We start from the raw sequence: 13,170 nt of genomic DNA, 5'->3' as shown, positions 1-13,170 counted from the left end.
CATAGGAGAGGAGAAGCCTGGGCCGATCGATTCCAGTTGTCGGGGTCGGAGACGACGACGAGCGATGGTGCACGAGCACCACTGCCACCAGTACCGGGCTTAGCTCGGCGGTGACGGTGGGAGATGGGGGGCGAGGAGCGCCATGGCCATCGGTGTGCGGGGAGCTCGGTCGCCGGGATGAGGGAGGGCGCCCCCAAGGTGGGGAGGGCATCGTGCCGAGGTGGAGGAGAGCCGTCCACTCCCATGCAACACTACCGCGCCACCTCCATGGATCTCGCCGGATGCGAGTAGATCTCGCTCGTGCTCCATAGATCTCATAGGGGTGGGGGGAGAGGGCCATCAGATCTGCATGCATTAGGGGCTCCAGCTGGGGGAGGACACCGAGCATTGGTGCGCTACGACAGGGGATGAGAAGCGCAGAAGGGGTAAGGGCAGGAGTAGAGCAGACAAAGACATGCGGAAGTTGATTTTGTGTTTTTAGGCTAGCGGCGCATGCGGCAGTGAGTGAAGCGAGGCATCACGAACGCCTTAATGGTAGCATTAGCAGGGAGTTTGATTGTGGTGATTCCACACCACCTTCGTCGAGTACTATTCCCTCTGTCCTGTAATATAATACATTTTAAGAATTTTAAGACAAACTAAAATAGATCATAAAAGATGTGTGTACTATTATTTTATCTCCTAATCAGACACTATCGTCAATGTGATTAATGATGATTGGTCGGTAAATGAAAAGTAATTAATGTAAAATTGATTTTTGTTTTCTAAGATGCATTATATTTAAGGATATTTTAAATGCTAGAATACAATATATTATAGGACGGAGGGAGGTCATCGACTCAGAATTGCTGATCCTCGAGCTTGAGCCGGTATCTCATCACCAGATTCGACGAATCCGCGGTGGATGTCCACCATCTAACTCACTTCTCACTTCTCACATGTTCAGAGAATGAAAAGCCTGTTCGCTGCGGTTTCAAGCCGCAGCCGCTGCCAACAGGCCCGAAATACGTGAGAAAGTCAAGAACATTGAAAGTTGCATAATTCAAAACAGCACAAAACCGGATCACAGCCAAGTCTTCAAACCGAGTTTGCGAGCTGAAAGTTCAAATTTAGAAGGTTTTAAAAACTGACACCTGCAATTTCCCACGAGTTCCCAAAAAGTATTGATTACAATGAAGCGACTTTCATACCCTTCTAGATGAGCTTTCTACGAATTAAGTCAAAGAAAATTAGACAAGTTTCAGGCAATTTTCAAAAGGTGGAAAAAATACACGAGCCATGGAACATAATTTTTCAGAAATTTTGCCATGAAATAAAGTGACTACTTGCCCTTGCACAACTCCAAGGCCACAACATGTCTGCTGGCTAGTTCTCAAGAAACTGGGGGGTTTATTAACAAACGGGTTTCTGTCAGTCACAAGTTGCAAAATGGGGGGAAACTATTTCATATTTTCGTAGCCCGCACCAGCTCTTATGCGAAATCGACTATAGCTTATCGCGGGCAAATGAGTCACTTACATATATCAGCCATCTGACTGCTTGTGTATCGAAAAATAGCACTCAAACTGTGCCGAAGCCCTCTGTATCCAACACAATTTAGATCATTCCCTCGTGAAGATTGACAGCCCAGACAAACCTAGCTTACCATAAAGCATCCACGACTTTCTGCATCTGGGCATAAAATTAGCGAACAGGTGAAGAGAAGAAAATGACCAGTGAATACACAAGAAATCCAGCCAGAAGGATCCCTCCATAGACAAAAGCCTGGGATGACTGCTTTGGATGACTATATTCAATGCTACAGCATTTCATCCTGTCTCTCTCGTTAGCTAGAACACGTTCCACATACCTGTCAAGAGAAAAAAAAAAGGGTAAAAATGATTCGAATGAAACAGAATGAAAACAGCAAGTTTCAAAAAGACAGCCAAAAAGAGTAGCCAGGTGCAAATGAGCAAATCTAGCATCTCTGTATAAACATACTGTTGTGTAAATATAGTGCTTTGCAGGATGTCGGTACTGTTTTGATATGCATCCACCAGCCGGTGGTCATACAGCAAGGAAGACAAGTCCACGAGTTGCCCTTCAAGTTTCTACAAGGGCATCATAGATTAAGGAAAATCAGAACATATATATGCATCTTTCATCATGAAAGTACACTTATGCAATATATGAGATATATACTTACATCCAGGTACTCTTCTAACTTCTCAACAAGATCATGGGGGAAAGGCTCCGGAAGAGTGGTTACCTTCTTATAGAATTTCTCTACCCATAACTCAGTGGTGGACTTGTTTTTATTACCTTTCACAAGTTCTCCTAATGGCGTCTTAAGATGCTCTGATGCAAAAGATTGGACAAACTGCACCAGACCAGAGATAGTAGTTATACTTTCTGTGCAATTGAGGAAATAGGTGAATAAATGTACGCTGAATTGCACGTAGGACCTCTGATGTGTCTCTTATTTTGCGAAGAGCAGCATCGACTTGAGCATAAATTGTAGTTCTCTACACACATTAAAACATGGGTTACATAGTGGTAGTGGATATGAAAGCACAGAAAAAAAAATTATGCCATTGAAATATCAACAAACTAAAAAATTATGCGACGACAGTACCAAGATTTCTTGGATTTGGATAATTGGATGCATTGCATAGCCATGTTATGTTGATCCAAAAATTTGAAACTGGCAAAACTCGGACACAAGCAATTGGGACATAGTTTGATCTCTTCTTCTTTTTTGGGTCAGTTTGCATACCTATGCACTGTGCAAACCATAGGAAGCATGAACAGCTTTTGTACTTTAAACCTCACTTAAAAATAGGAAGCATTGACCACCCTCGCTCCCTGCCTGCTCATTGTACATTTCATAGAAATGAAAAATTATTGCTGATAACATTACCAGTGCTACATCCTGGAGAATTTGACTGATCTGGGAGGAGTTTGAGAATGGCCCAAACGGATGACAGCCTGCAGCCCACAGCCAGTTCACTACATGTCTTTCATGAATACGTGATGCCCTTTCATATGGTGCACTCAGACCGCCAACTGCTGACGCCAGACCAGCCAAGATGTGGCGCTGTGCGAGAGACGGAAGAACAAACTGCCTAGTCGTTTCTGACACATAGCTGTGACAGCAAATGGATGATATAAAGAATTAAATATAGAAGTAACTTGAGCAATGCAGTACATACAAGAATTCATGAAATATCTTTGCCTGACAGAAACACAAAAATACCTTAGAGGAATCTTTTCATTGTTATGCTCAAGCACAATAACAACATCTTTACTTGCCCAAACAAGACTTTCCTCTTCCATGAGAAGTTCAGCATCGACATCGGCCAGTGATAATACAAAACTGAAGGGTTATTAAGAAAAAGGGTCAAATTTTAGATCATTGTCAGAATTAAATTTTGAGGCATGATAGATTTATTTTGTAACCATGTTCTGCTAGAGATGGAGAGATAGAGGGGGAAGAGGCGCCTGCCCATGCAAGTGAAGCTTACACTGGGATCACTCTGGTCCCATAAGTTCTGTACAGACTTCCATGTTTCTTCTTTCCAGTTCCTCTCCTTTCTTTCTTATTTTTGGGCATGTAAGATTCCCACAAGGGCTTGTGCTTAATAGAATCTTTTACATCATCTTCTCCATCGGTCCAATGCTGTAGCCAATGCCAAAAAATCACAATAAAAAAATCCATAAGACCACTCATATAAATAAAAGTAGGAAAATATTTAGTATAGAGGCTCATGAAACAGATGCTAGCTTGCAGGATATATCAGACAGAACATATTATGCACCTGCTTTAGGAAGAATCTACTTGAGAGAGAAGGATTTGCAACTTCTAATAAACCAGCAGACAGCACATCAGCAGACCGCTCCATTTCCTGTATATGTCGAGAGCACATCATTGCAATGCTGCATTCAAAATTTAAGACAAGAAGAAATTTAGACCGATCTTTACAATTCTCCTACTCTGCACCATCTTGAAACTGAGTTTTACTTCAAGAAACTCAGTAACACATCCATTTGATGATGGCCTTTTACATTTGGTGAGAACATGTCTGTTATTTGCACTTGATTCAATCCTTTCCCATTACAAAAGTATATAATCAGGAGATGAAGATTATGAATCATACAATTGTACTTTTTTATCCTTAAGGCATGATTAAACAGCTATATGATAGATGGCAGGTCAGGTGAATCCAAGCCTACTTCTTTTTTAACGTAAATCCAAGCCTACTTCTCTGTGTGCCAAATTCTCATTTAGACATTAGTATATGCAAAATGTGAAAATTGGACAATGTAAAAAATATAAAGACTGCCAGAAGTGTCCATTTTGTTTAAGCATACAGAAAGCATACAAAACCTGCAGGTATGTGCACTAGCAACGATTGCAAATTTCTTCTGCAGTTCAAACATGATCACTTGGATAAAGCCAAAATCCAACAGACCTCTTTAAGTATTGCTCCATCCAAGTAAGTTTTGGTACGGACATGAAATCGGCCATCACTCTTTGTTTCATGAAGAGAATGGCTACGTGTTGCTTTGGAAACTGCAACAGCTAACTTTTCGTGTTGGTGCAGCGCATGCGAACCTGAAATTATTATTACCTCCTGACCAGGGTGGACCATCTTTTTAACCTGAAAAATGTGAACTTCTAAGAAAATGTGGAGGATGCATAATGGCATGTAATAATCCAGGTCACAAGTTGAAAGAAAATAGACTATATATAATATATGGATCCTAATCAACAAACCATATGTGGTTCTTTGCTGTACAAAACCAGCAAAAACATAATTTGTCCAGGATATGTCGCGTAGGTTAAGCCATCTAATTGTACTGATATTCTTTTTCAGCTAAGGGGTCGTTTGGCAGCGCTCCTTGGAGCAGATTCTCCACGAGAATCACTCCTCAATCAAACAGCAAAATCCCACACAGATTCTGGTGGGGAGCAGAAAATAATCACTTCTCCATTTACACTGGAAGCGGTGGGAGGTAAAAACCGCTCCATTCTCACCTGCTCCCCACCTTGGTCCCCCACCAGAATCAACTTGAATCACTCCAACAGAATCAAGGAGCTGGATCCAAGGATCAGGGAGTGAAGCTCTACCAAACAGGCCCTAATATGCACTAATTTGACAGACTAGCTCATAATCTGGTTAATTTTAACAAGATAGCAACTCGAGCACAGATTGTTACTATACACTCTCCTAAAGGATAATGCATATGGTAATTAGATAGACAGAGGAAAACAATTTAACAATTTATTGCATTTGCCACAAAACATTGTTCCTTGTAACTGGTAAGTCGTTTTGATGATGAAAAACTGTTCGCATATGGATTTGAAGCAGCAAAGCTGATTGATAGTAAACTATGCTGGAATTAACACTAATTGCAAGTTGTGCTAGCAGAGCATCTGTGTTCCCTATTCAGGACTAGTTTTGATGTCCCAAATAAATAGTCTTTAGTCTTAACTAGTACACTGGCAAGGCAACCATGAACCCATGTAGCTTCAGAAACATAAAAACTCATACAAGAAAAGTCAACTAACCTCCCTTTCTATAGCTTGAACATCTATGCTATAGTTATGGCCTTCTTGAAGAATGTTGTACCTATTGTGGTTCTGTAGCACAATAATAGGTACAAGCAACCTCACTGCCATGTCAACAGTTTCGAATCTGGAATGCAAAAAAAAAAAAAAGGGTAACATTAGAATAATTAAAAAAAGAAGAAGAATTCATGACATCTAAAACATAGGTTGAGCTAGAATGCTAGATATCATGTATCGCATGACCAACATAATCTAGAAATGCCTTGAGTTAGCATAAGTTGTAATTCATCTATAACTTGTTCATTTTTTGTCCTTATTTGCAAAGTTAGCTATCATTTGTTGTCCTTTTTTGCAAAGTTAGAGGCATTGATGGAAGACAAATATAAAACGCCAATCTGTAATTCATTAGGTTAGGTGATAAGTTGTTAGACATTGAGTACAATCATACAAGACAGAGTGACTAGTTAGCCAGGACGTTAACAGACAAAGATATGCATGAGGAACTAAAGACGATTGGCCATACACAGGTACCAAGGTAGCATCACATGTTTCCAATAAAAACGCTGAAAAGTGAACAATACAAATACCAACTGCTTGCTGTGAATACTTCATCCGATCAAGATAAAATATTCTGACAGTTTCAAATAATGAAGAAACTTTGAATGAAGCAAGGTATTTCTACTTTCTGAAAATACCTTATATCAGGAGCTATCACATGCTCAATGGTAGTTGAAATTAAACCTCCGAGCTGCCCAATGAAAATATCTTGCGTTGAACTAGCACTTGGGGCAGCAAGTCCTCTTGGGAAGATTATTTGTGATAGCCGTGGCATTGACCTATAGCTGACACTGCCTTCTTCAGTTTCTATTTTCCCATATGTACAAGGGCCTGCTGAAAGATCTACTACAACAAATCTGCAGAGGCCAATCCAGTGGGAGTTTAGAGCACAAATAACTTAAAGCTGCCTGAGCAATTGAAGTGCATCATAAAAGAAAACAACTCCAAAGTGCAATGAATAATGGTCTGGTACGGCAGCTCTACACAAGCATTCCTTATGGACAAGGTCATACACTTGAAATTATCTATGGCATGCAAGTAAACAAATCATAAAACCCGTGTCAATTTTTTTTCCTTGTTCAAATCTCGACCTTATCCCATATAGTGGAAGCCATCATTGCTTCCTCCTTTCTCTGCACAGTTCTAAGTCTCTCGGTTTACCTATCCGTTATAATTGTTGGCACATGGTAACGACCAAATAACACAAAATATATCTGAATTTCAGCTAGATTTACAGGCAGTTAAATATGCAAAATACATGACTTTATAAAGTAATCATGGAAAACAATCATCTAAATATTATTTCCTCTACATAGCTGAGTACACTGATGGGAATGACTACAAGATGGGGTGTGGATATAGCTGCAAACCGATCACGCAATTGGCAAGACTAAACTTATGACCTTGACACCTTCCCTTTAAAGGCCAGAAGTTCCCATGATAATGTAAAGGGGGTGTACCCTGTGCTTATTTTGAGAGAGGATTCCCTGTGTGCCACCCAAAAAAAAGTTGCTCCCCCATCTCTGCAATAAAAAAAGTGTGTTTCCCTCTGGTACCACAAATCAAGTTTTTTCTATCTCCAGACCACTACCGTTTGTTTTTGCTGACTTGGACTTAAGTGGATGGCAAAAGACAAATTTACCGCTGTGTGTTGTAGGTTGCTAATAGATTCCATTCCGTCGGACGCCAGTTAGACATTCAGGTCGATGGAGCGCTCAGGTCAGGGGAACCCATGCGTCCGCGCCGCCGGCCCCCTCAACGCCACCGCGCTGCCATCAGGCACCGCCCCGACCGTGGCTGCCCTGGCTGGCACGAGTGCCCCATCGGCTCCCTCTTCTCCATCCATGCCGTGATGCGGTCGCCCACTACTGCGATGGCTGAAGCCCCCATGCCCATCTGCGCCATCGCCCCCAGCTCCATGGAGCGCATCTCCCTGCCGATCCTGGTCAGCACCTCCTTGTCCCTGCCGCCTGCTCTTCCAGACGCAGCCACGAGGAAGCATTCCCAAATGGGTAAATGGGAGGCTCCGATGCGGACAAGGCTGGGACATGTGGTGGAGCTTCTCACGTCCCCGTCCCTAGAGATGGCTGCTTCCGCCTAATGACGGCGTCCCCACAAGGCCGCAAAGCTCGCTCCGCTCGCCTGTGGTCTACAGGCACGACAGTGGTAGGGTAGCACTAGCATCTGCTTGATTTCTGATCACCAGTGCTACAACGAGCACTACTGGCTCTAGTGTTAGGTTGGGTTTGGATGTCATTAGATTAGCTGCAGACTGCGGTTTCTTCTAAGATCTTGTTTGTTGTCTCGGTACAAAGGAGTTGTGATCAGTAAATTATGGTGGTCTTAGGGAACCAGGGTGAAGTATCAAAGGTAATTAAGCCTGTTCTGCTAATGCTATTCCAAGGAGCTTTTGTGGAATTTGTGGTGAGCTTCTGGCAATGTAAGAGTACTAATTTCTAGTAGTCTTGTTGATTTGGAGTAGTTTCTTTCAATCCTGCTGCTATATATTACATAGAAAAGCAGCAGCAGTGCTTCATCAATGAGTGGCATAGAAGGGAAACGAAATCTAGCAGGAACCTACAGCACACAGAGGCAATTTGGTCTTTTCCCGTTACAGCTAACGCCCAAGTCACCAAAAACAGATGGAAATGGTAGTTGAGGTAAAAGAAACTTAAATTGTGGTACCAGAGGAAAACACACTTTTTTGTGGCAGAGATGGGAGAGCAATTTTTTAATGGCACACAAGAAATTCTCTCTTATTTTGACACAAGGTGGGATGTAGGGAATTGTTAGTTAGCCTTACCCTTGCTTATTTTGCAAGGAGGTTGATTAGAACCACGACCTCCAGGACAAAGTGGAGAGACTCAGCACTGTGCCAGGTTTGCCCTCCAAGTTCCCATGATAATATAAAGAAAATAGAATTGCTACAATATCTATGCTTATCAGAGAGAAAAGAGAAGGATTCACACTGTGCTTGGTGGAACCTGATTATAAAGATGCAAACTAGCCTTACGTCTACTAGAGATGTTAGAAGTAACAAATACACCCCGTTCTTTTCCATTTGATGTTTCGGGAATGAAAAGACGTTCCTTTTATTTGATTTTCTATAGGCTTGTAAAAATGCCAGTCAAAACATGTGCTTCTTGTTTTCTCTGCCATTTTACCTCTTTTTCTCTTTTCCCTTTATTTCTCCTAAAATCAGCCACACAGAAGGACAAAATTGCCCCTAGAACAAATTCGCGGAACCGAATCAGACGATCAATCAGTCTTTGGCTTGTCTCCCCGCCGCTCATCTGGACGATTGTCGTCTGCCCGACCCTATGAACAATGGCGCCCCCGCCGCCCGATGCTTCCCCCCGCCTAAAATCCATAGATCAGGCGGTTCTGATTTCAAGATCGAGCAGCTTCAGGAACTCACCAAGGCCCATGGTTTCCCTCTCCAATGTCATCAGCGTGTGGCACAGCCACTGGGTAGGGTCGTCACGGGAGAAAAGCAGCAGGCTCTTGGCTTACCAGAGGGCACACGTCGCGGCATTCCACAGCGTGTCCCCGGCACCGGCGGCATGCTGCCTGCTTGCTACATCTGCTGCCTCCTAGGCCGCGCGCTGCTGCCCGAACCTGAAGAGCCGCAGCACCTTGTCACCTTCTAGCAGTGGGGAGACGAAGTGAACGACCGATTGATTGTTGATTTGGTTCCAGGAGAGTGAATTTGCCCCAGGAACAATTTGTCCTTCTGCGTGGCTAATTTTAGGAGAGATAAAGGAAAGGAGAAAAAAAGGTAAAATGGCAGAGGAAACAAAAAGCACATGTTTTGGCTGGCATTTTTACGAAACCCACGATTAGCATGGCAAATCTGCGAAGCCCACTGTTTTGGCTGGCAAATATGCAATTTTCTCTTTCAAGAAGATACATACCTACACCTTTCTGACATAACCCCAACCTCATTTAGTGTGTGCAACATTTTACAAGACTCAAGTCTCCTAGTTCACTGGTCACAATGGCTGGTTAAGGAGACAAACTAATTATATGAAGTAAGAATAACAACTGATACAAATTAAATCTTGTGCGCTATCCTTGAAGCTGCGTAAGTATAGAAAAAGGAGCCTGAGTACAAATTAATGGTGTTAAGACTTAAGAGCTATAGCGCTAATACAGCCATTTTATTTTTGTAAAGATATGCGATTGTACCATGTAACTGTGCGATTGCGTGATGGTTCACATCTACACATCATGAAATTGAAAAGGGACACGTGTCCAAAAAAAAGAAAAAAAGTATAATTTCATGATTGTTATGAAATGAAGCAGTCAATACTTCAAAATGGTAATGCTTGTTTGTTTTCCCGAGATTACTCTTTGAATCGCTCCTGTACTGACCATGTGGTCACACCTCCACAACAGGATTAATTTACTTCACTTCTAGTAGTGAATGAATGAAGGGCGGGCCTGGTGCAAGCGGTAGAGTCTTACCGCCTGTGACCGGAAGGTCCCGGGTTCGAGTCGCGGTCTCCTCGCATTGCACATGCGAGGGTAAGGCTTGCCACTGACACCCTTCCCCAGACCCCGCACAGAGCGGGAGCTCTTTGCACTGGATACTTCTAGTGGTGAATGAAAATGTGGCTTTTTGATAGGGAAGCAGAGAAGCTTCACTGTAACTTGTAAGTTGTAACAAAATAGTAGCAGGTTAGAACAATTATCACCTTCCAGAACTTAGCCAAACTTGAGTTGCCCCACCGCCATTGTAACGGTAACGGTAAATGTATTCTGCTTCTTGTTTTTTTAGTTCTTGTTCTGTTAGTCCACCAATTGTACCATACATTAAACTATCAAGATTAACTTCTTTGTTTCGAGGATCCATTCTAACCTGCCAAGGAAAATATGTACCATGTTAGTTACAAATCTCAAAAGAATAAGAAAGGAAGATGAAGATTAAGAGCACTAGTTTTCTCCTTAGTAAAGTAAGGATTGTGGAGCTTGGATCAAAATCTTGTAAGATTCAACTCTGGATATTTCCCAGATGTTACAGAAAGTAAGGAAGCTGAAAGGACTATCTAAATGTCCTTTGAGGAGAATAAATTAGTTTCAATGGGGGAAATTACGATAGACTTTAATCTGTAAAAGGTGAGAGTTTCGCCTCTTATTAAGGATACATTTTCCCGCTGGTGGATTTTTTATTACAAATATCCAAGAACAGTTGTTATTATGTATATTTCAATAAGTTTCTCAACTTCTCATGTACTGTTTCCTATAAAGTACAGGACGATGAAACAAGATATTGCATCTTGACTCCTATATAGCCATGAAGGACTGCACTTTCTATAATCTAAAATTTGCATGCAGGCATCAGAGCACAAAGTACAAACAGGAAGCAGACAATACAATCAAGAGGGGGGTGATACAGGGTTTCACCTTATCAAAATTAACAACAAATATCGCAACAGGAACAGGCCTATCCATCTCGTTTGCAGGATAACCAGGCTCCGTGTCAAAAATGAATGAGTATAGCCTCTGAAATATCGATTCCACTGCAGTCGCTTCTACTTCAAATAGAGGCAATTCCCTGCCATATTCACTCTGTGAGGGACAAAATAGTTAGAGAGTGTATTGTGACAATTATGAACAGCTGTTAATGATCACTGTATAGGAAAATAATATATTCCTGCTTACATCTCTTGAAGTTCCTGCAGGTTGCATGGCCTCCTTCAGTGACTTCTCAAGAGAAATCAGCTCCGGTTGTCCAGCCTAAAAATCGCACTGGGTGACAATAGGATAACACAGTTGTGAAAAGCAATTCATTATTATCTGAAATGAGGAATTACCGCTATAACATTGTACATAATATGATGCTCGATATCAATTGGCTCCCCTGTCTCGAAGTAAGAGGGCCTGTGAAGTGGGAAACCCACTTTTAGGATTCTTCGAGCTTGTGCCCATCCAAAGAGTATCTATACCCTCCATCGCCATTGAAACCAATAAGAACAACATTAACCTCAAGAGGCACTTGAAATGGAACCTGAAGAACATTCCTGGTGAGTTAAATAAACATAGAAAACCTATAAAAATAAAAACAATAACATACATGTTTCAGATAAAAAAAGGAAGGACAATACTTAACGATTGTTGTCTAGATTACACTAGGTTTGATGACCTTTTTTGTTATATAAAGTACTAGCTTAACTGTAACAACTTCTTGATTACACCATAACACTTCAGGTGAGCAACGTAATCCGCCATCCTCAATTCCAGCCAGGATTTGTACAGCCATATCATGTAATTATACTTGTACACGTGACAAAAATCTGAATAAATTGGCACGACACACTTCATAACAAAGCTGTCAATCTCACCGAGGAGAGATGAAATCCAAAGGGCAGATCCCACGTAGGGAGCAGAGTCATGAGGGACTATGCTCCGACTCAGCTCGAATCTAGTCGAACTGGGCTCCTATTCGCGGATCGCACTGGTACACGTGAGCCATGAATGCGCCGGCGGAGAGGTTTAGTGTGGAAGGCGAGGAAGCGGAGAAGAGATGGGAGTACCTCTGCTCGGGTGTGGAGCATGCGGCGGACGTCATGAGGGACTATGCATCGAATCTAGTCGGACTGGACTCCTATTCGCGGATCGCACTGGTACACGTGAGCCATGGATGCGCCGGCGGAGAGGTTTAGTGTGGAAGGCGAGGAAGCGGAGAAGAGATGGGAGTACCTCTGCTCGGGTGTGGAGCATGCGGCGGACGTCAGCGCGGACGCTGCCCTCGACGTCATGGAAAGCGCCATGGTGCCAGTGCGGGTGCCCTGGGTCCCGGCGGAAAGCCTCCCGCCGGGCGGCCGACGACACGACCGCGGCGGCCGTGAGGGCGAGGAAGAGGAGGAAGATGGGAGGCCCCATCGAAGGCTGCCCGGAGAAACCCTAGGCTAGGAATTCTGGAAGCTTCGCCGCCGCAGTATACTGGAGGCAGCAGTGCAGGGGCGCGGAAGGCGGAGGGGAGCGGGGGAGCGGGCGCGCGGCGGCACCACGGTCCACGGCGAGCACGTTGTCTCGCCCTGACGCCCTTGACGTGGCCGTTGCTTTGAGATTGGTGATGTTTGACTTACGTTGACTGTGGAGTTGAGCAGCTCCAATCGACTCTGTATATCTTGTGCGATAGAGATTTTGGTGAAAAAATATTTTCTAAGAGCATGTTCTGAATTTCTCGCTGATCAAAAATACAAAGCGAAAATCACTCTCCATAGGGCGCACAGGATGTAAAAAAAATATTGGAGGGTATAGAGATAGAAAGCGATTTTTACTTAAATAAATTTTTTAAATGATGATTTAGACAGTAAATTTTTTAAAGACTCTTGGAGATGCTCTAAGTCAGTTTTGACCTTTTTAATTTTCTTTCCCTTGATTTGATCTATGGGATACTCAAAAAAACAATTTCTCGCTTCAAGAATCTTAATTAAATAGAAATGGAGAAGTTGGGTTACAAAATAAAATTCCAAGAAATAGACACCCTATACCAGATAGATGTTCTTTAGGAGAGACAAAACGGTTTTCACAAAATTGGATCACTAATTACTTGC

General features: G+C 42.7%; 1 pseudogene; it reads right to left on the bottom strand.

Moving 5' to 3' along the window:
- Nucleotides 1-1,366: 1,366 nt before the first annotated feature.
- On the bottom strand, nucleotides 1,367-12,648 carry LOC136532648 (uncharacterized; annotated as a pseudogene).
- Nucleotides 12,649-13,170: the final 522 nt, after the last annotated feature.

Source organism: Miscanthus floridulus, chromosome 2, assembly GCF_019320115.1.
Source record: "Miscanthus floridulus cultivar M001 chromosome 2, ASM1932011v1, whole genome shotgun sequence".
Taxonomy (NCBI): Eukaryota; Viridiplantae; Streptophyta; class Magnoliopsida; order Poales; family Poaceae; genus Miscanthus; species Miscanthus floridulus.
This window is presented reverse-complemented; position numbering and strand designations above follow the sequence as displayed.